Source organism: Pseudophryne corroboree, chromosome 11, assembly GCF_028390025.1.
Source record: "Pseudophryne corroboree isolate aPseCor3 chromosome 11, aPseCor3.hap2, whole genome shotgun sequence".
NCBI classification, from domain to species: domain Eukaryota; kingdom Metazoa; phylum Chordata; class Amphibia; order Anura; family Myobatrachidae; genus Pseudophryne; species Pseudophryne corroboree.
Genome location: NC_086454.1, coordinates 22,722,783 through 22,747,684, shown reverse-complemented (window position 1 = coordinate 22,747,684; position 24,902 = coordinate 22,722,783). Strand labels below are relative to the sequence as shown.

At 48.8% G+C, this 24,902-nt stretch overlaps 1 long non-coding RNA gene across 2 annotated transcripts in view; it reads left to right on the top strand.

Moving 5' to 3' along the window:
• The first annotated feature begins 16,166 nt into the window (after window positions 1-16,166).
• Window positions 16,167-24,902, top strand: part of LOC134969863 (uncharacterized) — a 165,911-nt gene continuing 157,175 nt past the window's right edge. For both annotated transcript variants that reach the window (XR_010189534.1, XR_010189533.1), the window contains exon 1: window positions 16,167-16,693. This is a non-coding gene — a long non-coding RNA (uncharacterized LOC134969863). The remainder of the gene's footprint in view (window positions 16,694-24,902) is intronic.

Sequence of the window (24,902 nt, the reverse complement as noted above, 5' to 3'; positions counted from 1 at the left end):
ATGACCTCAGTGTTGTGAGGCAGTAATGCTAACCATTACACCATCCGTGCTCCCTCAGTGTACCTTCTCCATCCCTGGGCTAGCTCACCACTCTGCTGTGTACCTAGGACAGCTGTCTGTTCTGCCCAGTTCTACTCTGGTACGCTGTGTATACTGCACTTTGGTGGTCATTCCGAGTTGATCGATAGCTGCATTTGTTCACTGCGCAGTGATCAGGCTAAAAAAAAGGCAGTGAAGCGCAAGACGTACGGGCACAACGAACGATGCAGTTTTGCACAGGGTCTAGCGATGCATTTCAGTCGCACTGGTTGCCGCAGAGTGATTGACATGAAGTGGGCGTTTCTGGGTGGCAACTGACCGTTTTCAGGGAGTGTTTGGAAAAACGCAGGCGTGCCAGGGAAAATGAAGGCGTGGCTGGGCGAACGCTGGGCGGGTGTGTGACGTCAAATTCGGAACTGAATAGTCTGCAGTGATCGCAAGCGCTGAGTAGGTTTTGAGCTACTCTAAAACTACACAATCATTTTTTTGCAAGCGCTCTGCGATAAAAACGTTCGCACTTCTGCTAAGCTAAAATACACTCCCAGTGGGCGGCGGCATAACGTTTGCACGGCTGCTAAAAACTGCTAGCGAGCGATCAACTCGGAATGACCCCCTTTATCCAGATCCAGAATACATGAGATCCCCTTTCTCAGATACCCATTCAGGAACTCCGATCCACATGAATGGAGCAGTAATGTATAGCTGTAAGGCTGGTATATATATGTATGCCATGCGTTTAGGATTTGTGCTGACAAGAACCGGCCATAAAATGAATGTCAAAGGGTCAATTAAACAGTAATACTGCTGGTCTCCAACTCAGACAAAATCATAAGAGAAAATGAATAGTTTTACACTCGGTGCCAACCTCCCATCCCACCGAAACGTTCACAGATTATTACAGTAAAATTATCCGCCGAGGCACTTAGATGGGAGGAAGATTTATTCTGTATTGGGTGCATGTCTCATGAAACCGGGAGATCATTTAGAAAATCAACGCATAAAACACAATGAAATGGCCACTCTATAGAAATGAGACTGCAAATCATTCCTGTATTACCCAACGCGCCATCCTCGGAGACCGGGCTCTTTGCGGCGCACAAACTTCTTGTATTTCCTTAAGTGCTTCCACTCAGTTCAGCTTAATACGCATTAAGTTTTGATTAGCTCTTTTAAAGTTTGTAATTGCAATTATGAGCGTTTTTCTTTTTAGAATCCAGACAAACTGCTTTTCCATTCACATATCTCTGTTAGAAAACATTGCAAGAGAGGAATAAATCCGACGAGGGAATGCCGATTATCACATGAAAAAAACAAAACAGCAAAAACAATGAGAGTTATTTAAAGGGGATGAATACCGCTGTCTCACTGCAATATTCAGAGTATTCCCACACCTAATCCTTATGCAGCGTGCTTGTGTCGGGTCCCCTTACCTCCGGCTTTAGCAATATCGGAAAAGATGACATTTACGGCAGCTACCTAACAGATATCAGCTTTGATCGGTCTTGTGTAGAGTGGGATTATGGGCCTGATTCAGACTGGCGTGCTGCAGCGTCAGCGTTCGCAGTCTGATGCCCGGTGTAGTATGCGCATGCACTGTCCCCTGTACTGTCCTTTGTACGGCGCTGCGAAACACATGTGGCGCCTTATAAATAAAATGTAATAATAATAATAATAAATAAAATGCGCAGAAGCCACACTGAGCGTGCGCACACAGTGAGATGCGACGCCATATCATTTGTGCGATCGCCTCTGCCTGAATGACAGGCAGAGGCGGCGTTGGGAGGGGGTGCGGTCCGGACAAGGCAGGCGCGTCCGGACTGTTTGCGGGGTGGGCCGCGGTGCGACCCTAAACATGGTGGGTAGCCTTGGCTGCGTAGGCAGGGAGCTACTCGGCAGGTGCGGAAGCATCACCGCTGTGCGATGCTTTCACACGTCTGCGGGGGAGGGCCTGGGCACGCAGGGCGGACTAGTTTTTTCGCACATCTACGATCAGCTCTGAATCACCCCCTATGAAAGCAACTTCTTTCTACATTGTCCCGGGTTGGGATTGATTTTCCGGCGTTGGGGATGTTGGTAGTCAGAATACCAACCGTGGCAACCCGATGGTTAGAATCCTGACAGGGGAAGGTAAGTATACTTACCTTACACCTCTGTCCCCCTAACCCTCCCTTGCCGTAGCATAAATCTATCCCTCCACCCCCTGCAGCCCAGCCCTAACCCGCTCCGGTGGCCCCTAAATCTAACCCCCCCCCTTCCCGCAGCCTTACCCTAACCCTGTCCACCCGCAGGCTAGAACCTTTAGTAAATTTACCCCATAGATTCTCCATCCCAGATAGAACCCCTCTTAGGCCAATGGCATGTTCCCTGAAAACCGAAACCCCCCGATCTTCAAAAACACGAAAAGTGCCCGTTGCACATCTCTATAATTAATAAAAACTAATTTAAAAATAAACATAATGCGTGGACAGTGATGAAATGCATATTAGTGTTACGTTCTTGATGCTCTGAACAAAGAGGTGTAGTGGAGCAACTCCAAAGCACCAGAACGTGACGCTGAAATAATGGCCAGGTGTGATGGTAACCCCTAGCAACCTACCTCCGTTGTTTCACCCGCGTGGTCAGTTCACGCCTGCGAGACTGTGGTTTCTTGGGCCTACGGCAGCCGCGTTTGAAGGGCGGATTAGGTCTGCCCAACTCCGATGCCCCCAGGTCTTAATGCGAGACAAGGCGTGAACCGAGACGGGATGATAACAAGGGGACCTCGAACTAAACAAAACAGAGAGCTAGGGGCTACTAAGAAACCTAAAACTAAATATATGTGCGGCACGCCGCCAAAGGAAAAGAACAACAAAGGTACCACTGTCCACACCCTACACGGCACCGTCGTGTACCGGGGAGGACAGTGAGAGCGGAAACCTTCTGGCTCTTTCCTCTGGGGACAGCCGGGAGAGACCCATTTGCATGGGCTCCTCGACGTCCTCAGGGAAAGCATACACACATGGACTAGGCCTGAAATTAGCTCCTCTTTCAGCCCTCCGCTCTCGGAGACGACGATCAATTTTAATATCAAGCTCCATGAGTTTATCTAAAGTCTCTGGAGCGGGGTACTGAAGGAGACTGTCTTTGATAACTTCAGACAAACCGAGGCGAAACTGACAGCGCAGGGCCGGGTCGTTCCAGCCACAGTCGTTCGACCAACGGCGAAATTCGGTACAATACGCCTCTGCGGGATTTTTTCCCTGCTTAAGTGCACACAGGTGGCTCTCAGCCGACACTTCTCTATCAGGGTCATCATACAAAAGGTCAAAGGACTTAAAAAAGGCATCTACTGATAGCAAGGCTGCGTCATCGGCTTTTAAGCCCAGGTTTGCGGATCGCCTTGAAGCAAAGACATCACAATCCTGACCCGTTGAGACTCAGTACCAGAGGATCGGGGGCCTTAAACGAAAATAAAGTTTACAAGCTTCCTTAAAATTAAAAAAATCCTTTCGGTTACCCGAAAAGCGGTCAGGAAGATGCATCTTTGGTTCAGGAATCATACCCGGGGAGGCTCGTAAAAGATCTTCCTGTGATCTCACCCGAAGGGTAAGATCCTGAACCATCTGAGTGAGTTCCTGAATCTGATTGGCCAAAAGCTGGCTGGGATTCGGTCCTAATACTGCCGGATTCATGAGGCCGAATTTCAAGGCCACCCAGATACAAATAACTTTTTTTTTTTATGGGCCGGTGATAATGTTACGTTCTTGGTGCTCTGAACAAAGAGGTGTAGTGTAGCAACTCCAAAGCACCAGAACGTGATGCTGAAATAATGGCCAGGTGTGATGGTAACCCCTAGCAACCTACCTCCGTTGTTTCACCTGCGTGGTCAGTTCACGCCTGCGAGACTGTGGCTTCTTGGGCCTACGGCAGCCACGTTTGAAGGGCGGATTAGGTCTGCCCAACTCCGATGCCCCCAGGTCTTAATGTGAGACAAAGCGTGAACTGAGACAGGATGATAAGGGGACCTCTAACTACAGAGAGCTAGGGGCTACTAAGAAACCTAAAACTAAATATATGTGCGGCACGCTGCCAAAGGAAAAGAACAACAAAGGTACCACTGTCCACACCCTACACGGCACCGTCGTGTACCGGGGAGGACAGTGATAGCGGAAACCTCCGCAACAACACCAGTACCAAATAAACACAAGGACTCAGCGACCTAGACCGCAAGACGTAGCAAAAGCCACTACTCACCAAACCGGGAGAGAACCCCAACGAGCGAGAACCCCGAGAAGACTGTTACAGGTTCTCTCGAGTAGAGAGCTGGAAAGATTCGCAGGACCGACTTCTGAACTCCAGGACTCAGGATCACAGGGAGCAGGATCAACCAGATAACAGCACGCTGGACAATAACCTCTGCAGGGCAGGAACAGCATACAGGAAGCTATCACTGGCGAGGCTGTAATGTGCTTGATTCCAATAAAAAAGGACCTGCTGACCAATGACAGGATAGCCAGCAAGACCAGCCCCCAGACCCTAATTGATAGTTGCCGTGCAGCTGCCCTGCTGCACGAGCAACTCATCAGGAGAAATAAGTATCTGGCAACGGGGAACGCGGGCCGCCAGTGGCGTCCCCGTTGCCAGGGACCCGGCGGCTACAGCACGCACGGCGTCCTGGCGTTGCTAGGCACCGGGCGGGCGAAGAGGGAGGTGCGGCGGCCGTGACCGTCGCTCAACAACATTCGGAGCGGCGTCACGGACCGCCGCACCTAACAATTAGCAAGGAGTGATGTGCACTATTCATCCACTACTAACGTTAGTGGCTTCGAACCAAACACGGCATACAAATATGTAACTTATCTCTATAAATGGAGTTCCCGGGGGATGAGGCACAGTATATGGATACCTTGGCGAAAAACTATATAGACGGCACATAACGGATGGTTTAGTAGACAAACACAGAAACATTTTCTTTTAAAGACTGAAAATAGCCTCCTACTTGGTATAAACGTCAGTAGGGTTATTAGTAATTATAGCAAGGTTCTCGGATGTACTATAGGGATGAAGGGGTCTATTTATCATTTGCAGGTGTTTTTAATCACCAAAACCCAAAAATATTAAGTATATTAAATGTATGTACTGGCGAACGCTGCAGTCTTCCATCTGAAATATCACCATGTGATATGTCAACATTAGGTTATGGTTAGGTACCACTCGGAGGGTTAGGCTGCGGGGGGGGGGGGTGTTAAGGTTAGAGTCTAACTTAGACCATGGGTGGGGGGTGGGCGAAGGATAGGGTAAGGCACTAGAGGGAGGGTTAGTGATTAGGGTTAGCTAAAGGGCAGGTCAGTGCTGTAACCAGACGTTTTGGTGCCCTGGGCCAGAAAATTGGTGCCCTCTCATATTTTTCAAACAGGGACATATGGCGAGCCCTGGCCCCTAGTGAAAGCACTTGCTATTTATACAGTTGTGCTCATAAGTTTACATACCCTAGCAGAATTTGTGATTTTCTGGCCATTTGTCAGAGAATATGAATGATAACTCACAAACTTTCACTCATGGTTTTATTGTTATGCACACCAGTGCCTGCAGGAATGTACTGGTGTCTGAACTGTTATGCACACCAGTGCCTGCAGGAATGTACTGGTGTTTGAACTGCTATGCACACCAGTGCCTGCAGGAATGTACTGGTGTCTGAACGGATAGGGATGCAAAACAAATGAACTCACAGACAGACTGGGGAATATGACATTACGTACACAGAAGGTGATAGGGTAACAAAATAAACACAAAGTGAACAGAGAAGCCCAGAGGCTAAGAAACTGGGTGTCTCCCTAGTATTAATAATGCTCAGATGGAAAAAGCAAGATGTTGTGTTTTCATACGTAGAGAACCCGAAATGCTGTTGCTAAGGGCAACAGCAAAACCCTAAAGGGTTACCGACGGGTGTGGCAGTAAACTCCTTGGTCAGAGATGGAATGATAGACACAAGGAGAGTCTCCACAATCCTAATCCTCACTTGCAGTGCACAGGTTCAGCTTACTGCCACTAAACTGACCCCTGAACACCTTGCACAGTGAGACAGGATTTAGGCAGGCAATTCTGAGAATACAGCCGCAAACTTGCTAAGTTCACAGAGTAGCAAAAGAACCCCAGCAAGTTAAACGACTGACTCCAGTCTTACTGCTAGGTCTGGATTGGCAGAGTGTAATACCAAATCCCCAGGCCTATTTGCAGTAAGCAACAACAAATACAAAGCTACACAGTACTGGCTAACTTTCAGGAACTGACTAACCAACAAAGATTCAGCAGCATCTGCTTAACCTGAGAAGAGGCCTTATATAGCAGGTGCTGTCCACGCCCCACTCAGACCTCACAGACTGTGAGCACAAAAACCAGCACCGGATCCCCTGCCGTGCACAGAGCCTGTAACCACTGCACAGCAAAAGACCCGAACCGGAGTATCAGCTGCGCTCAGGTTACTCCGCTAGCACTTGTCTCCCGGTTGCCACGACGACGTGGCAGCACAGGGCAGGAGACCCTAACAGTACCCCCCCTCTGACGAGGGGTCAAAGAACCCCTACCACCGGGTTTATCGGGGAACTGCGAGAAGAAAGAGCGTAACAGTCTGGGGGCATGAAGATCACAACTGCGCAGCCACGACCGCTCCTCCGGGCCATACCCCTTCCAGTGCACCAAAAATGACAGCCGACCCCGAACCATCTTGGAGTCAAGAATCCTTTCAACAACAAACTCCCTCTGGCCACGTATCAGAAGAGGAGAAGGTCTTCCACTGGAAGAAGGATTACTAATCGCACGTTTTAAAAGGGAACAATGAAATGTTTTATTGATACCCAAAGAACGGGGCAGATCTAACTGTAATGCCACCGGATTGATAACCCTGGTGATCTTATAAGGGCCGATGAACCGGGGGCCTAACTTATGAGATGGCTGTCTCAACTTCAAATTCTTGGTAGACAACCAGACGAAGTCTCCTAATTTGAAGCTGCAGGGTCTTTTCCGCTTATCAAAAACCCTTTTGGTCACTAATGATAACAGACACAAGGGCTTTCTTCACTTTCCTCCAAATACCTCTAAGGACCGAAACCACAGAGGAACCACCAGGCGTGGAGTCCAGGGGGTCAAAAGAATTGGCCTTAGGATGATGCCCATACACACAAAGGAAGGGAGAGATCCCTGTAGCAGAGTGAGCCGCGTTGTTATAGGCAAACTCCGCCACGGACAGATGAACAACCCAGTCAGTCTGACACTTGGAGACATAACACCTGAGGAACTGCTCCAAGGACTGGTTCACCCTTTCAGTCTGCCCATTAGACTGCGGATGGTAGCCTGACGACAAGCTGACAGAAATCTGGAGATCGGAACAAAATGCCCTCCAGAATTTGGCCACAAACTGGGATCCGCGGTCAGAGACCACATCAAGTGGCAACCCGTGGAGACGCACAACATGCAGCATAAATAATTCAGACAGGCGTCTGGCCGATGGCAGCCCAACCAGTGGAACGAAGTGCGCCATCTTCGAAAACCTGTCAACGACAACCCAGATGGCTGTCATCCCCGAGGATTTGGGCAAGTCCACCACAAAATCCATTGAAATGTGGGTCCATGGCTTAGATGGGATAGAGAGTGGATTTAATGGGCCAACAGGAACCCCTCTAGGAGTCTTATTTCGGGCAGAGATGTCACATGCCCGAACCCACTGATCCACATCCTTAGCCACCGAGGGCCACCACACCGCCCTAGATAGCAACTCCCGAGTTCTGGCAATACCCGGGTGACCTGCCGACTTCTTGGCATGGAATTCCAGGAACACTCGCTGTCTTAACCTAGGAGGCACAAACAAAAGACCTACCGGAAGGTCTGGAGGAGCCTGCTCCTGTGCTCTAAGGATTAATGATAAGAGGTCCTGGGTAATGCCCACTTTAATACATGATGGGGACACAATGGGCAACGGCTCCTCGGTGGTCTCCTGGATTGGAGCAAAACTCCGCGAGAGCGCATCAGCCTTGATGTTTTTTGACCCAGGGCGATATGTTATCAAAAAATTAAAGCGAGCAAAAAACAAAGCCCATCGTGCCTGCCTGGCATTGAGACGCTTCGCTGACTCTAAATATGCCAGATTCTTATGGTCGGTGAGAATTGAGACCACAAACTTAGCCCCCTCAAGCCAGTGTCTCCACTCCTCGAGTGCATCCTTAATAGCCAACAATTCCCGGTTACCCACGTCATAATTCATCTCGGCAGGCGAAAATTTACGGGAAAAGTAAGCACAGGGATGAAGGCGATTATCAGACACTCCCATCTGAGAGAGCACTGCCCCAATACCCATCTCAGAGGCATCCACCTCCACCACAAAAGGACGCTCTGGATCTGGGTGTCGCAGCACCTTGGCCGATACAAATGCCCTTTTGAGACGGGCAAAAGCCGCTTTAGCCTCACAAGACCAGTGAGCAACATCCGCCCCTTTCTTAGTGAGTGCCACCAAGGGCGCCACTATAGACGAAAATCCAGCGATAAATCGTCTATAAAAATTTGCAAAGCCCAGGAAACGCTGAAGCGCCTTCAAACTAGTGGGCTGCACCCAATCCAGGACTGCCTGTACCTTGGAACCCTCCATTTGGAAACCTTCTGGGGAGATAATATATCCTAGAAATGCGATTTGCTGAACTTCAAATTCGCACTTCTCCAGCTTCGCCCCAAGCTGGTGGTCTCTGAGTTTCTGGAGGACTAAGCGTACATGCTTCCGATGTTCCTCCAGGGAATGGGAGAAGATTAGGATGTCATCTAAGTATACAACTAAGAATCTATCCAAATATTCCCTGAGTACATCATTCATGAAATCCTGGAAGACTGCCGGGGCATTACAGAGCCCAAAAGGCATCACCAAATATTCATAATGCCCTGAGTGGGTATTAAAGGCAGTCTTCCATTCATCCCCCTCTCTTATTCGGATTAGATTGTACGCACCGCGTAGGTCAATCTTAGAAAAAATGGTGGCAGTACGAAGCTGGTCAAACAAGACCGAAATGAGAGGCAGTGGGTATGAGTTTTTAATCGTGATACGGTTCAATTCCCTGAAGTCGATGCAGGGTCGCAACGAACCGTCCTTTTTACCCACGAAGAAGAACCCCGACCCAACTGGAGACTGTGAAGGTCTGATAAATCCCTTAGCCAAGTTCTCCTGAATGTACTCTGCCATAGCCTGAGTCTCAGGACGTGACAGGGAGTACAACCTGCTCTTGGGAAGCTTAGCATTTGGCAACAAATCAATGGCACAGTCATAGGGGCGATGGGGAGGTAGTACCTCTGCAACTTTTTTGGAGAACACATCCGCAAAATCTGCATAACACCCTGGCAATCCTGGCAATCTTAGCTGCGAGAGCCTGACTGGAAGGCTCAAGCAACTCCTGAAACAATCAGTACCCCAACTAAGAATCTCCCCAGAGACCCAGTCAAATTGAGGATTGTGGGCCCTTAACCAGGGTAACCCCAACACCAATGGGGCAAAAGTACAGACAGTCACATAAAAGGACAATTTTTCAGAGTGTGTGGCTCCAATAAACAAAGAAATATGGCTAGTGCAAGAGGTAATTTTACCTTGGGATAATGGTTCCCCGTTTAACCCACAAATCTCAATTTCCGATGCCAAGGGTACTAAGGGAACAGAGTGTTTCAGGGCGAATTGGCGGTCCATAAAAACCCCGTCGGCCCCACTGTCCACAAAGGCCTCAGTCTTGACAGTTTGACCGAGGATCTTCAAGGTCACCGGAATGATAAAAGTCTTCTTGGGAAATTCTGACTTCTGGCCTGACAGGATATTTCCCATCACCCTCAGGCCCTGAAGTTTTCTGGCTTTTCTGGGCATGATACTACCACATGACCTCCATTCCCACAGTACAAACACAACCCCTGCTGTCTCCTCCGCGTCTTCTCACGCGAGGAGAGGCGGGTAGCCCCAATCTGCATAGGCTCCTCGGAAAATTCCTCAGAGTCTGAGGTTCCCTTGGGAAAGAAGGAAACCTCGGTCTCCCTTTCAAGCCTACGCTCTCTCAGCCGTCTATCCACCCGGATGGATAACTGCATGAGCTGATCCAAGCTATCAGGCAAGGGATATTGTACCAGTTGGTCTTTTATCTGGTTAGAAAGACCTCTTCGGTACTGGTGTCTCAGGGCTGGGTCATTCCACTGGGTATCATGGGCCAACCTCCGAAACTCCGTACAGTAAACCTCAACTGGCCTTCGCCCTTGCTTAAGGATCGAAATCTGAGCCTCGGCTGAGGCCGTCTTGTCAGGGTCATCATACAGCATGCCCAGTGCCGTAAAAAAAGCATCAACACTTTTAAGCGACGGACAGTCAGGCTGCAACCCATATGCCCAGACCTGTGGGTCTCCTTGTAGCAAGGAAATCACTATGCCCACCCGCTGAATCTCCGACCCAGAAGACTGAGGCCTAAGCCGGAAGTATAGCTTGCAGCTCTCCTTGAAACAAAAGAACTGCGAGCGATCTCCAGAAAAACGATCCGGGAGATTTACTTTTGGCTCCTTAACCCCTGAAGGTGCTGCTGCTGCGGGAGCTCCGCCAGCGGCCTGGGAGGTGTGCATTTTAATGGACAAATCATTAAATTGTCGAGTCAGGACCTGCACCTGATCGACCACCTGTTGCAACGTATTTTGAGGGGTATGCTCCATATTCCCACAAAATTTCAACAGGAGTATTAGGCTGCTGATTATGTTATGCACACCAGTGCCTGCAGGAATGTACTGGTGTCTGAACTGTTATGCACACCAGTGCCTGCAGGAATGTACTGGTGTTTGAACTGCTATGCACACCAGTGCCTGCAGGAATGTACTGGTGTCTGAACGGATAGGGATGCAAAACAAATGAACTCACAGACAGACTGGGGAATATGACATTACGTACACAGAAGGTGATAGGGTAACAAAATAAACACAAAGTGAACAGAGAAGCCCAGAGGCTAAGAAACTGGGTGTCTCCCTAGTATTAATAATGCTCAGATGGAATTAGCAAGATGTTGTGTTTTCATACGTAGAGAACCCGAAATGCTGTTGCTAAGGGCAACAGCAAAACCCTAAAGGGTTACCAACGGGTGTGGCAGTAAACTCCTTGGTCAGAGATGGAATGATAGACACAAGGAGAGTCTCCACAATCCTAATCCTCACTTGCAGTGCACAGGTTCAGCTTACTGCCACTAAACTGACCCCTGAACACCTTGCACAGTGAGACAGGATTTAGGCAGGCAATTCTGAGAATACAGTCGCAAACTTGCTAAGTTCACAGAGTAGCAAAAGAACCCCAGCAAGTTAAACGACTGACTCCAGTCTTACTGCTAGGTCTGGATTGGCAGAGTGTAATACCAAATCCCCAGGCCTATTTGCAGTAAGCAACAACAAATACAAAGCTACACAGTACTGGCTAACTTTTAGGAACTGACTAACCAACAAAGATTCAGCAGCATCTGCTTAACCTGAGAAGAGGCCTTATATAGCAGGTGCTGTCCACGCCCCACTCAGACCTCACAGACTGTGAGCACAAAAACCAGCACCGGATCCCCTGCCGTGCACAGAGCCTGTAACCACTGCACAGCAAAAGACCCGAACCGGAGTATCAGCTGCGCTCAGGTTACTCCGCTAGCACTTGTCTCCCGGTTGCCACGACGACGTGGCAGCACAGGGCAGGAGACCCTAACATTTATACAGTTCAATTACCTTTTCCCGCAGATCCTTTGACAATTCTTTTGCTTTCCCCATGACAAAGAATCCAGACACGTCAGTGCAGCACTGGATGAAAGATTCAAGGGTCTTTCAGGAGTCCAGAAACTCACTGACCTTTTTTACACACACACTAATTACAAGCAAACAGATCACAGGTGAGGATGGTTACCTTTAGTAGCCATTCAACCCCGTTTGTTGTCAACTTGTGTGCATGTTATCAGGCCAAAATCTCCAGGGTATGTAAACTTTTGATCAGGGTCATTTGGGTAGTTTCTGTTGTCATTATGTTTTAAAAAGAGTAAACACAGTTGTTTGACAATAAATGGCTTCACCCAACCACTAAACATGAGTGAAAGAAAAGTTTGTGAGTTATCATTCATATTCTCTGACAAATGGCCAGAAAATCACAAATTCTGCTAGGGTATGTAAACTTATGAGCACAACTGTACATTTATAGGACACCCATACTTAGAGAACACTTCCAAGAAAATGGATTTGGACACCAATCCTCTTATACCATCAATTACGCACTTCACTTGAGAGTGCCATGTCATTAAGCAGGGCCGAAACTAGGACTTTCGTCACCCGGGGCAAGGCAATAGTTTGCGCCCCCTCCCCCCAAAAACAAAACAGCAACAGTAAAATAAACTCTGTCAGGCTAAAATATCAGATTACCAGGAAATTTGATAAAGGTGATACTATTGGACAATATTCCCCTATGTGCATCAAATGTCCTACAGTATGCGTCACATGCCCCGCCAGCGTGTTCAACTACATGATCCACTGTGTGTCCCCATACATTGCACTATATCATAACACTTCATTCCCCTATCCCTTGAACTACATCACTATACTACATCCCCTACACGCTGAACTACATCACTATACTACATGCCCCTATGCACTGCACTACATACCCTATATGCTACACTACATCACTACACTACATCCCCTTATATGCTACACCACATCAGTGCACTACATGCCCCTATATACTGCAATACATTACTACACTACATACCCTATATGCTACACTACATCCTCTTATATGCTACACCACATCAGTGCACTACAATCCCCTATATACTGCAATACATTACTACACTACATACACTATATGGTACACTACATCACTACACTACATCCCCCTAAAAGGTACACCAAATCCCCCCATCTGGGAGGCAAAGCGGAGGTTGATCTTGCTAACTGGGAGCACAGTGCACTTCTATAGCTTGTAAGGTGCACCGCACGCTAGTCGCAGCACTGCATGGCAAAGAAGAGAGTTTAAGAGAGTAACCGGCATAGGAGAGATCCCAGGTACTGGAGCTCACCCGTAAAGCGCTGTGAGCCAGCTGTGGGCAGACTGGTGGGTCAGAGACATTGCCAAGGGAGCTGTCTTCTGCCTCACTGGAGCAGCACAGCCCTGCCGGTAAAAAAAAACTAAAAACCCCTGTTCCTCTGTAACTCCTTGGCACCACCTCAAATCCTGCACCCGGGGCGCATGCCCTCTTAGCCCCCCCTACCGTGTTTCCCCGATAATAAGCCCTACCCCGAAAATAAGCCCTACCCTTGCTTTTGGAAACTGGTCCAAAATAAGCCCTACCCCGAAAATAAGCCCTATCAAAATTCCCGTTCCCTGAGTCCGTGCACTAAATTCAATGCCCCCCGCTCCACCCCCGCTAACCCTCTTCACCGCTGCCCTGCTTGATGGATGCTGTACAGCCGTTGCAGACTCCAGCTCCCGGTCCCAGGGATGCATTGCGCCCTGCGCATGATGTCACCGCGCACACAACGCGGCTTCTGTACACGGCGGGAGCGGAGCAGCGGTGCTGGCGGAAAGCATATTATTCTGTCTGTTTTGAGCCCCAGACATGAGTGCAAAAAGGAAGAGCTATACCGTCGGGTACAAGAAAGCAATTGTGGAGGACTCAGAGGGCAAGAATCTTTCATCTTTCTGTAAAGAAAAGATGTTGGATCTCCGAATGGTCCGAAAATGGAGAGCGGAGTACAATAACCTCAGTCAGCAGGTGGATGAGGGAAAAGCTAAGAAGCGCAGGTCTGGATCAGGTCGGCAACCCTTATATCCTGAGCTGGAAGACATTATTGGTGAATGGATTGCTGACAGGAGAGCAAAGGCGTTGGTTGTGCGCAGGGCTGATATTCAAGCATTTGCCCTTGCAATGGCACCACAGTTCGAAATGGTCCCAGAAGGATTCAAAGCATCACAACACTGGTTGGATGGTTTCCTTCAGCGATATGAACTGTCTCTAAGAAGATCAACAACACTGTTTAAGCTGGAAGATGTTGAAGTTATTAAACGTGCACTTGCATTCAAGTCCTTTGTTGATGGGATCGACTTTTCTAAATACCAAACCTGCAATATGATCGCTATGGATGAAACTGCAGTGTTTATGGGTCAAGCGTCTCAAACAACAGTTCATCACTGGGGTGCCACATCAATCTACATTCCCACCACTGGCTACGAAAGTGCACGGGTTACCTGTGTTTTGGCAATTCGTCTGGATGGAAAGAAAGCCACACCTCTAATCATCAGTAAGGGCAAGAAAGATAAGATTGAACGTGTATCAGGCATTTACGTTCTTGAAACCGAAAAAGCCTGGTGCACACAAGCAGTTATAAGGAAGTGGCTGGATTTAATGCTGCCACTTGTTTTGCGAGGTGACCAAAGAGGTCTGCTAGTCTGGGATTCAGCCAGCACTCACCGCGCTAAAGACATGAAGAACTTCCTTGCAGAGAGAAGAATAGATCAAGTAATGATTCCCGCAGGAATGACTGCCTATCTCCAGACTCTTGATATTGCAATAAACAAGCCATTCAAGGACTATTTGCGCATAGAAGTCAATGACTACATTGAAAATAGAATGGAAAGAAATCAGCGTGGAAACTTTGTGAAGCCCCGTCTGCAAGAGGTCGTGACTTGGGTGAAGAAGTCATGGGATAAAATTACTGACAGCTGTGTCGCCAATGCACTACAAGCAGGCTACCTGGACAAGACCTGCTCATTTAAGGAGAGCTATATTGCTGGACATGACAGATTGGGTCCACTTCTCCTGAAGGAAATGGAGGCACAAGAAATCCAGGCCGGAATTCGGGGTATGGACACTTATGATGATGTTATTGAAGAAGATGACATGACCATTTTTGAATAAAGGTTTTGTTTTTGTTTTTTTACACTTACGGTACCTGTTTATTGAAATTGCTGGCACCTGTTTATTGAAATTGCTGGCACCTGTTTATTGAAATTGCTGGCACCTGTTTTTTGAAATTTGCTGTCAATGTTAATTAAAATAAGCCCTACCCTGAAAATAAGCCCTATGGTGTTTTTTGTTGGAAAAAAAATAATAAGACAGTGTCTTATTATCGGGGAAACACGGTAGTTACGGCCCTGCATTAAGCTACATTATCCTTAATTTTAAATAAACACATTTCTTAGCAGTTACACCAGGACCTTCAGTCACATCCTCCATTATTTAAGGCACACATTTCAAAATACTGTCATACCCAGGATTCAAACCCATGACCTTCCGTATTGCAGTCAGACACCTTAGTTATAAGAGTATAAGAGTATTTTGAAATGTGTGTCTTACATAAAGGAGTATGTGACTGAAGATGTTTAGGAACATGAGGGGTAGATGGGCGCGGTAAGGTGACCCCACTGACTAAGGAGGAGGAAGTTTTAACGTGTCATTTTAAATGGGCCCCTGGAGCACTAAGGGAACAACTACTATGGTCAGACTTGGCAGCAGGGGCAAATTAAGAGAGGGGGGCCGTGAGCAGCCTCCACCTGGGCTCCCTCCTCTCTAGCAGGCAGCGACAGTGACTGAGCACTAAGCGGTGCACAGGTGTCCAGGAAAATGGTGTGACAGCCATTTTCCAGGTGTTTCTCCCTGCTGCGCATGCGCAAAATACTGGGAAGATGGCCAGGGCTCCATTTTTCAGGAGTACTGTGCACCATTTAGTGCTCAGAGTCACTGTCACGGGACTCCAGAGAGGTAAATATTGAAAAAATTGTTGCATTGTGTGCGGTGTGGGCCCACTGCACCCATTTAGATTTCTATAATGGGTGCAGGGTGTGGGGTGTCCAGGGGCGCCATATTCCCGGAGACCACAGTAGACTCTGGCAGAGTCTACTAGCTGCCGGAGAGGAGGGGGCCCTTTTCTCTTACTATGCCCCTGCACAAAGTGCAAATTAACCACCCCCTTTTATTGCTAAATCATCTCCTATATAATAGCCCAATGTGACTCTGTGCCTGGCCCCCTAACGCTGGGTGGAGTCACAGGGCTGGGCGGAGTCACAGGGCTGGGCGGAGTCACAGATCTGGCCAATTATATAGGAGAGGGATAAGAAACACCCAGCCCAGGGTTCACTTTCTCTGGTGTCCCAGAATGGCTGCAGCCACGGGACACTGAGACACAGCGCTCTCCCTGTCCGGTGGTCTACCCCGGGGCACAGCTCTCCAGGCGCCCCTCTCTGCAACATGCTGCATGGGGGATTGCTCAGCTGTGTGACACGGGATCAGGGCCGGCACCACCATTAGCCAGCTTCCTATGGGCGCATGCCACTGGAAGGCGGCATGCTCCCGCTTCACTTACTTTTTGTGGCACTGGGTTCGGAGGAGGCTCCGGCGGTGGAATAGAGGACGCTGCAGCTGTGTGGGGAAGTGACGGGCTCGGGGGATGCCGGTCCACTATCCACCTGACGGAGACGCCGGGGAGCGGAGGAGGCAGCGGCAGCAGCAAAGCTGAACGTGCTGCTGCTGTGTGAGGAAGTGACTCAGGGCCTTCTGTGAATAGAGACACCGAGGAGCGGAGGAGGAGGTGTTGGCCGGTCCAGCATACTGCAGCTGTGTGGGGAAGTGACGGCCCACGGGAATGCTGGGGCGCAGCACAGACATAAGTGGTGAGTGCGGACAGGAGTGCAGTCGCTGTGTCTGTATATTTCCATGCTGTACAGACCAGTGTATAGGACCCCATCCCCCACCCGTAGAAACCCCCGCAACTGCCCCTCCACCACCCGCGGCACCTCCTGACCCCCTCCCCCATCCACCACACCACCGCACCTGCCCCTCTCCCACCAGCACCACCCATGCTTTTACCCCCCACACGGCACCTCCCAACCCCCTATCCCATCTGCAGTACCCCCCCTCTCCCACCCGTGGCATCCACGCACCCCCACACCTGCCCCTCCACCACCCACAGCACCTCCAGACCCCCTCCCCTATCCTCTGCACCCCCGCAACCAGCCCCTTCTTCACCCGCAGTGCCTTCGGAAACCCTCTCGCATCCCCAACCGCCCTGCACCTGCCCCTCCCCCACCCACCACACCCCCTCCCCTCCACTATTTGCACCAGGGCCGTTTCTTGGGGCAGGCGAGCAGTGCAACCGCACTGGGCGGCTGCCGCGGCACTAACTGTGATTCCCTGCTTCCTCCTCCTATTTCTCCCCGAGTAACCCGCTCAGGGGGCGGAGTTTCACGGAATGACGCGGTTGCGTCGTTACGTCACGACGCAACCCCGTCACTCCGCGAAACTCCCCCCCCCCACCGAGCGGAGAACAGAGGGGGATCCAAGTTATGAAGAGGGAAAAGCCGGCGCGAGGAGTGACTGGTGAGGTGGGCCGAAGAGCGGTAATCGCCTCTGTAAGTATTCTCTCTCTCTCTCAATGTGTAAAATGGGGACACCTGCCGTAATGTGTGAAATGGGGACTCTTGCCTGCCATAGTGTGGGGATTTAATGTATCAAGGGCATTGCTGTGTGTGGCATAATATGGTGCAGGGGGCATTACTGTGTGCGGCTTAATATGGTAGAATTTTTTTTTCCTGTGGTGGTCGTGATCTGTTGGAGCAGGGTCAAAAACTGGATTGTGAGGTAGTCTTTTTAGGCGAGGCCACACCCATTGAGATGAGGCCACACCCCCTTGCCGGGTGGCGCGTACGTTTTTTTTAAATCTAGGTGTGTGTGTGGGGGGGCACATTTTTTTTAATGTCATGGGGGGGCGCATTTTTAAATCTCGCACTGGGAGCCAATTTGGCTAGAAACAGCCCTGATTTGCACTGCCTCCGGACCCCCTCCCCAATTCGCACCCCCCCGGCACCTTTTGACCCCCTCATCCATCCGCACACTCCCTCCCCCATATCAACCCCCCTCCACCCATTGCATCTACAGACACCCTCCCCCACACCGCTACAACCACCGCACCCGACCCTTCCCCAGCCGCGTCACCCACCCCACACTCGGCACCCCCACAACCGCCACTCCTATACTGCCCTTGGACCCCGTCCCCCACCCGCAGCAACCCCCGCAACTGCCACTCCACCACCCACGGCACCTCCTCACCCCTCCCCCTTCCGCCACACCACCGCACCTGCCCTCTCCCCCCCACCCCCTGCCCCACCTGCAGCACCCCCCTCCCCCACCCATGGCAGCCACACACCCCCAAATCTGCCCCTCCACCACCCGCAGCACCTCCGACCCCCTCCCCCATCCACCGCAACCAGCCCCTTCTCCACCCACAGCACCTTCGGAACCCCTCCCCCATCCTTAACAGCCCTGCACCTCCCCCACCCGCCACACCCCCTCCCCTCCACTATTCGCACCGCCTCCAGACCCCCTCTCCGCAGCAACCCCCGCATAATTCCCTTCTCCACCCGCACCATCCACCCCTTCCCCACCCTCGGCACCCACACCCCTCCCCTACCGCCCTCGGACCCCGTCCCCCACCCGCGGTAACTCCCGCAATCACTCCTCCACCACCCGCGGCGCCTCCGTACCCCATCCGCAACACCTTCGCACCTGCGCAAAATTTTACCACTAGCAACAGTAGGCATGCAGGTAATATGCCATATAATACATATATTCAACCACACAAAGGCGTGCAGGGGTTAAGGGGGCGTAGCCCCGTACGACGGTGTGAAGAGCGCCCGTAGGGCACGATGAAGCACCTAGTAGGAATATATACAGCATGCTTCTTCATATGTGTGTTCTAACTTCTAAGCTGCAGTTTGGTTAAAGCACCCCTCCCCCTGTGCTGGAATTGATGCATACTGCTCTGTTGTGGCTCTAAATGATTGTACTGTAACAAATAAGCTGCAGCACATTTTACAAGTACAGCTACAGCAAATATTTAATTTCTGAATGTGTAATCGGTGACATTTGAGCTTATGTTCTGTAACCAGCTGGAGGAAATGTGCGCGACAAACGTTTCCTTCAAAACAACAAAGAGGTTTATACTATTATATATCACTACAACCGACACGTCGCTATAAATGTAAAGGATATACAGATCGTACAAATGTATTTCTAAAGCTCGGAACATATCTTGGAATCTGTTTTTTTTTTTTTTTTATGAATGTTGGCGGATGAATAGGGAACATATTTTGGAGCAGGGATTTAGCAGTGAGTCTCACATGTAGATGAGTAAGGGAACATCTCCATTTATCAGCAAATATACCAAAGGTAGATATAACCATATAAGGGGTAATTCAGAGTTGATTGCAGCAGCAAATTTGTTAGCAGTTGGGCAAAACCATGTGCAGTGCAGGTGGGGCAGATGTAACATGTGCAGAGAGAGTTACATTTGGGTGGGTTATATTGTTTCTGTGCAGGGTAAATACTGGCTGCTTTATTTTTACACTGCAATTTAGATTTCAGTTTGAACACACCCCACCCAAATCTAACTCTCTCTGCACATGTTACATCTGCCCCACCTGCAGTGCACGTGGTTTTGCCCAACTGCTAACAAATTTGCTGCTGCGATCAACTCTGAATTACCCCCATGGTGTGCTCAACATATTCGGTAATTGAATATTATTTTTTGCTTTCCGAACTCATCCTTCAGTTCTGCGTCGTTAGGTATTCGCATGATTTCAAAGTGCAGCGTCATTTATTTTTCCATGGGAAGTTTCTACGGACCCTATACTCTATAGGACCCACACTGATAAATCACATTTACATTTGCCATTTCCAAATATCTATGAAGAGAAGTGAAAGTTACCCCCTGCAGTTACAATATTTAACCCTGATCTTGAAGGATAGAATTTGAAGACATTGGTGGTATTCAAATGATATATCACGCCCAATCTCCTTTCTGAAGTGATCCCCGTTATTGCGCATATCGCACCCATAGTAATCAGGTTTAGCTGCGTAAAGGGTTAGAGCGCCCTCACTACCCCAGGTGTAACGAGCTGAAATTATGATACCACGTCCATCAGCAAAAAACAGAACGGGTGTGAAAGGGGGTGAAAAGAATTGAATACCGCCCTTGGTGGGACATGCCATATCAAGCTCAATCATACACCTAAGGTCTATGGCGTGACTGAGCCGCTCTGAGAAGAGTAGCATACCCTAATTTTGTTGAAATTTTGTATCTTATATAGACCGCAGGCAGTGATGCCGAGAGGCAAGGGCGGAGCGGGCCCCCCTCTGAGTATACTTACCTTGCTTCGGCAAACGTGTCTCTCCTCCACGGCACCATTTCACACCGCACTGTAAAGTTGTGTGCTCGAATGGGGTCTGGGTCGACCACACTTAGGTTGACAGTCATTAGGTCGACCACTATTGTCGACATGGTCTATAGGTCGACATGTGATAGGTCAACATGAAAAAAGGTCGACATGAGTTTTTTTTGGGGGGTGTTGTTTTCTTCCTAGAGTGACCGGGAACCCCAATTAGTGCACCGTGTACCCTCACATAGCTCGCTTCACTTGCCGTGCTTCGGGCAAGGTGCCTCGCTGCGCTCGGCACAGGTTACCGTTCCCAATTGTAGTCCACATGGATAGTAAAGTATGAAAAAGTTGAAAAAAATGTAAAAAAATTGTGAAAAACTCATGACGACCTTTTTTCATGTTGACCTATCACATGTCGACCTATAGACCATGTTGACCTACTGCATGTCGACCAATAGTGGTCGACCTAATGACTGTCGACATAGTGACTGTCAACCTAATGACCATATCCCGTTCCGACTCCGTGCTGTGTCTATCCACTCGCTTTGGTAATGTGTTGCCGGCCCTTGGGATCCCGGCAGTCAGCATACTGACCGTGGGATGCCGACAGCAGAATGCCAGGAAGGGGGGGGCGAGCGCAACAGAGCCCTTCGCTGCACTCGCCACAGGTTCTTTTCCCACTCTATAGGTGTCGTGGACACCCACGAGTGGGAATAGACCATGTGTGTCGGCATTCTATCGGGCGGCATTGTGATCATTTGGGATTCCGGCATCAGCGCGGTGACTGCTGGGATCCCAAGTGTCGGTCACATGACTGCATCCCTTCCACTCCAGTGACTGAGCTGACCTGAACTATCTGTCTGTCCACTGTGTCCATCCACTCCAGTGGTGAGCTGACCTACAAATACATCCTTATACATCTAGCCTCAATACGCCATGCAGTGCGAGATGCCTGACGTGAGTAAGCCTCCAGGTCCCATGCAACGCAATGCAGCTAGGATGCACGAGGAGACTGTGCTGATTCATTTTATATATTACACTTGTATATTGTGTGTGACTGAGTCTGTATACAGAGCACAATGGAACTTGTATTGGAAAAAAGCTGTGGCTGCTACATTGTAGCACTTTGTGTACAGATACGGAGCTCAGTCACACACTGATACACAAGTGTCATATCAAATTTATCAGCACATTGTCGGTGTGCACCCTAGTCACATTGCTTTGCAAGTAAGATACATTTTCGGCAAAAAAGAAACAAAAAAGAAGCCTAACGCTAAAAGATTCTCACGTGACCTGCCGTGCCAAGAGAGGCTGGTTGGTGGGACTGCAGCAAAATGTATGAGGACATATCTGTATCTGTCCAGTGTCCATCCACTCCAGTGCTAAGATGTCCTTTCTGTTCACTCCAGTTTCCTTGGGCTCCTTAGTGGTGTTAATATTGGGGGTCATTCCAACTTGGAATTACCCCCCTTGGCCGAACTAAATTACAGTGCAGACAATTAGTGAGTCAATGTTTATTATTTTTTATAGTGTAGGAACTTAGATCCCTCTATTGTCTAAGTGTGATGCACTGTGACTCCACAGGCCGTACCCCACTGCATTCACATAAATAATATAAACACAGTGACTCGGCAGTGTGAGTTGTCATTTACCAAAAAGTAAAAACAATTGTTCTTTTTTTTTTGTACAAGTTGTGTTTGCTGTACCCCCACTGTGTTCACATAAATATAAGCTGTGTGACTCCACAGCATGTGTGAGCATGAGTTTGTGAAAAAAGTAAAAAATATTTATTTTTTTGTACAACTTGTGTGTATTCATCTATACGGATAACGATCATTCAAGAGAAAAGCAGGAGGAGCAACCAAATACTAGCGCTTTAGCTGCTGAAACCAGTCATTATTAATCTAGTCCTTCAACGTCATTTACTAAAGGCGATGCCCTTCAGAGAAATGGAATGCAAGGGAGCACACTTCACTCAGCTGGAGCTGAGCTAGACAATGAACTGGCGAGGACTGAGTGAGAGCCAGTAATCAGAATATATACCCCTAGGCCAGCTGGGAGGTTCCGGTATGAATGGTCGATCATGTTATGGTCGACAGTCATTAGGTCGACCACTATTGGTCGACATTGACATGGACACATGGTCGACACATGAAAATGGTCGACACATGAAAGGTCGACACATGAAAAGGTCGACATGGGTTTTTTAACTTTATTGTGTCGTTTTTTGCGTAAAGTGACTGGGAACCCCAATTAGTGCACAGCGTCCCCTTGCAGCTTCGGGCATGGTGCCTTCGCTTCGCTCGGCACAGATTACCGTTACAATCGTAGTCCATGTGGATTGTAAAGTATGGAAAAGTTCCCCAAAAGAAAAAAAAGTAAAAAAACTCATGTTGACCTTTTCATGTGTCGACCATTTTCATGTGTCGACCAAGTGTCCATGTCGACCATGTCAATGTCGACCAATAGTGGTCGACCTAATGACTGTCGACCATAACATGGTCGACCATCTGAACGGATACCCAGCTGGGATAGGCTGAGCAGAATCAGATGGTGCAGAGAGATCAGACTGGCTAACAATTGGCTGAACTACGGTCAGGTGATTGGGACTTGGCACAGCAGTACTCTAGGGTCAGGCTTTGATGTGGCTGGTGGCCTAGCAGTCCGGGAAATACTGAAGCCTGTATGTCTTGTAAGTGACAGAGGACATGGGTACCTTGTGATGGAGTGAGTCCTCATGCAGCAGGAGGGGTAGGTGACCCAGTGGCAGGGCAAACTGGACCGGGTTGTGACAGAATCCCCCCCCCCCCCTTGAGGAGTGGCCTCAGGACATCTCCTTGGTTTTCGCGGGTACTTTGTATGAAAGTTGGAGATGAGACAAGGAGTATCTTCAAAATTTACCCAGGACCTATCCTCAGGAACGTATTTCTTCCAATGGATCAGATATTGGAGATTCTGATAACGACAACGAGAGTCAATGATGCTTTCGCCTTCAAATTCTACCCCTCACTGAGTTTTAATAGGAGGAGCCTTGAGAACAGAAGTCTGAAATCTGTTGAGTATAAGGGGTTTGAGAAGTGACACATGAAAAGAATTGGGAATTCGAAGTGATAAAGGAAGTTGTAAATGGTAAACCACTGGATTGATGACCTTAATGATAGGAAATGCATCGATGAAGCGAGGTGCAAATTTCATTGATGGTGCTCAGAGTCTGATATTGCGTGTGGATAACCAAACTTGATCACCCACCTTGAGGTGAGAAATAGCCCTCCTCCTTCTAACGGCAAAAATCTTGTAACGTACCGAAGAGTTTTTAAGTGTGGCATGAACATGATGTTTGCAAAATATTGGAGAGTTGTTTTGGCAGCTGGTACATCAAACACTGGGAGAGACTGGCACTCAGGAACACGAGGATACTGCCCATGCATGGTGTAGAAAGGAGTGGTCTCAGAGGAAGTATGACAGGAGTTGTTATGAGCGAACTCGGCCCATGGTAGGAAATCTGTCCCTTCATCCTTCGAGAATGATATATACATATGGAGGAAAGTCTCTAAATCCTTATTGACCCTCTCGGTCTGCCCATTAAATTGTGGGTGATACGCCGTGGAGAACTTTAACTTAATCTGTAAGGATGAACAGAGAGCTCGCCAGAAGCGGGCAACAAATTGGGATCCTCTGTCAGACACAATCTCTGTGGGTAATCCATGAAGGTGAAATATTTCAGAGAGCTGATGGCAGTCCAGTCAGAGGTACAAAGTGTACCATTTTTGAAAAACGGTCAACCACAACCCAGATAGTGGTAAATCCTTTGGAGGGTGGGAGATCAGTATTGAAATCCATTGAAATATGGGTCCAAGGTTGTAATGGTATGGATAATGGTTGCAAGGGACCAACTGGAAACTGATGAGAGACCTTATGCTGAGCACACTGAGGATAAGATGACACGAATGCCTGGACATCAGAATGTAAGGAAGGCCACCAATAGGATCTTTTGACAAATTCCAAAGTCATTCTAACTCCCGCATGGGCCCATAGTAAAAGTCACCTGCGAAGGTCAGGAGTGACAAATGTTTTACCAGGAGGAGGAGTGACCACATCAGTAGAAGCAGATACAGTAGGATTTAGCAGCAAATACTGTTCATCTCCATATGATTCGCCTTCTGGAATCATAGAGCGGGATAAGCCATCAGCCTTACAGTTACAGGATCCTATATGGTAGAAAATTTTAAAATCAAACTGAGAGAAAAACAGTGCCTACCTGGCTTGCCTGGGTGTGAGACACTGGGCAGTTCTGAGATAAAGAGGATTCTAGTGGTCTGTGAATACCAAAATTGGAAAGCGAGCTCCCTCCAGCAGATAACGCCATTCCTCAAAGGCTAATTCATTAGCTAATAGTTCTTTCTCGCCAATGGGGTAGTTCCTCTCAGCAGGCAGAAATTTATTTGAAAAGAATCCACAGGGATGTGGATGGATTGTCCTCGAGTCTCTGTGAACGAACTGTCCCTACTCCTTCTGAGGTTGTGTTCACCTGAAGGATGAAGGGTTGAGTAACATCTGGCTGGTTGAGTTCCGGAGCTGAAATAAAGGACTGTTTCAGTAACTGAAATGCTGTTTTTGATTCCAGAGACCACTATGTTGGATTGGCCCCCTTTCGGGTCAAAGCAGA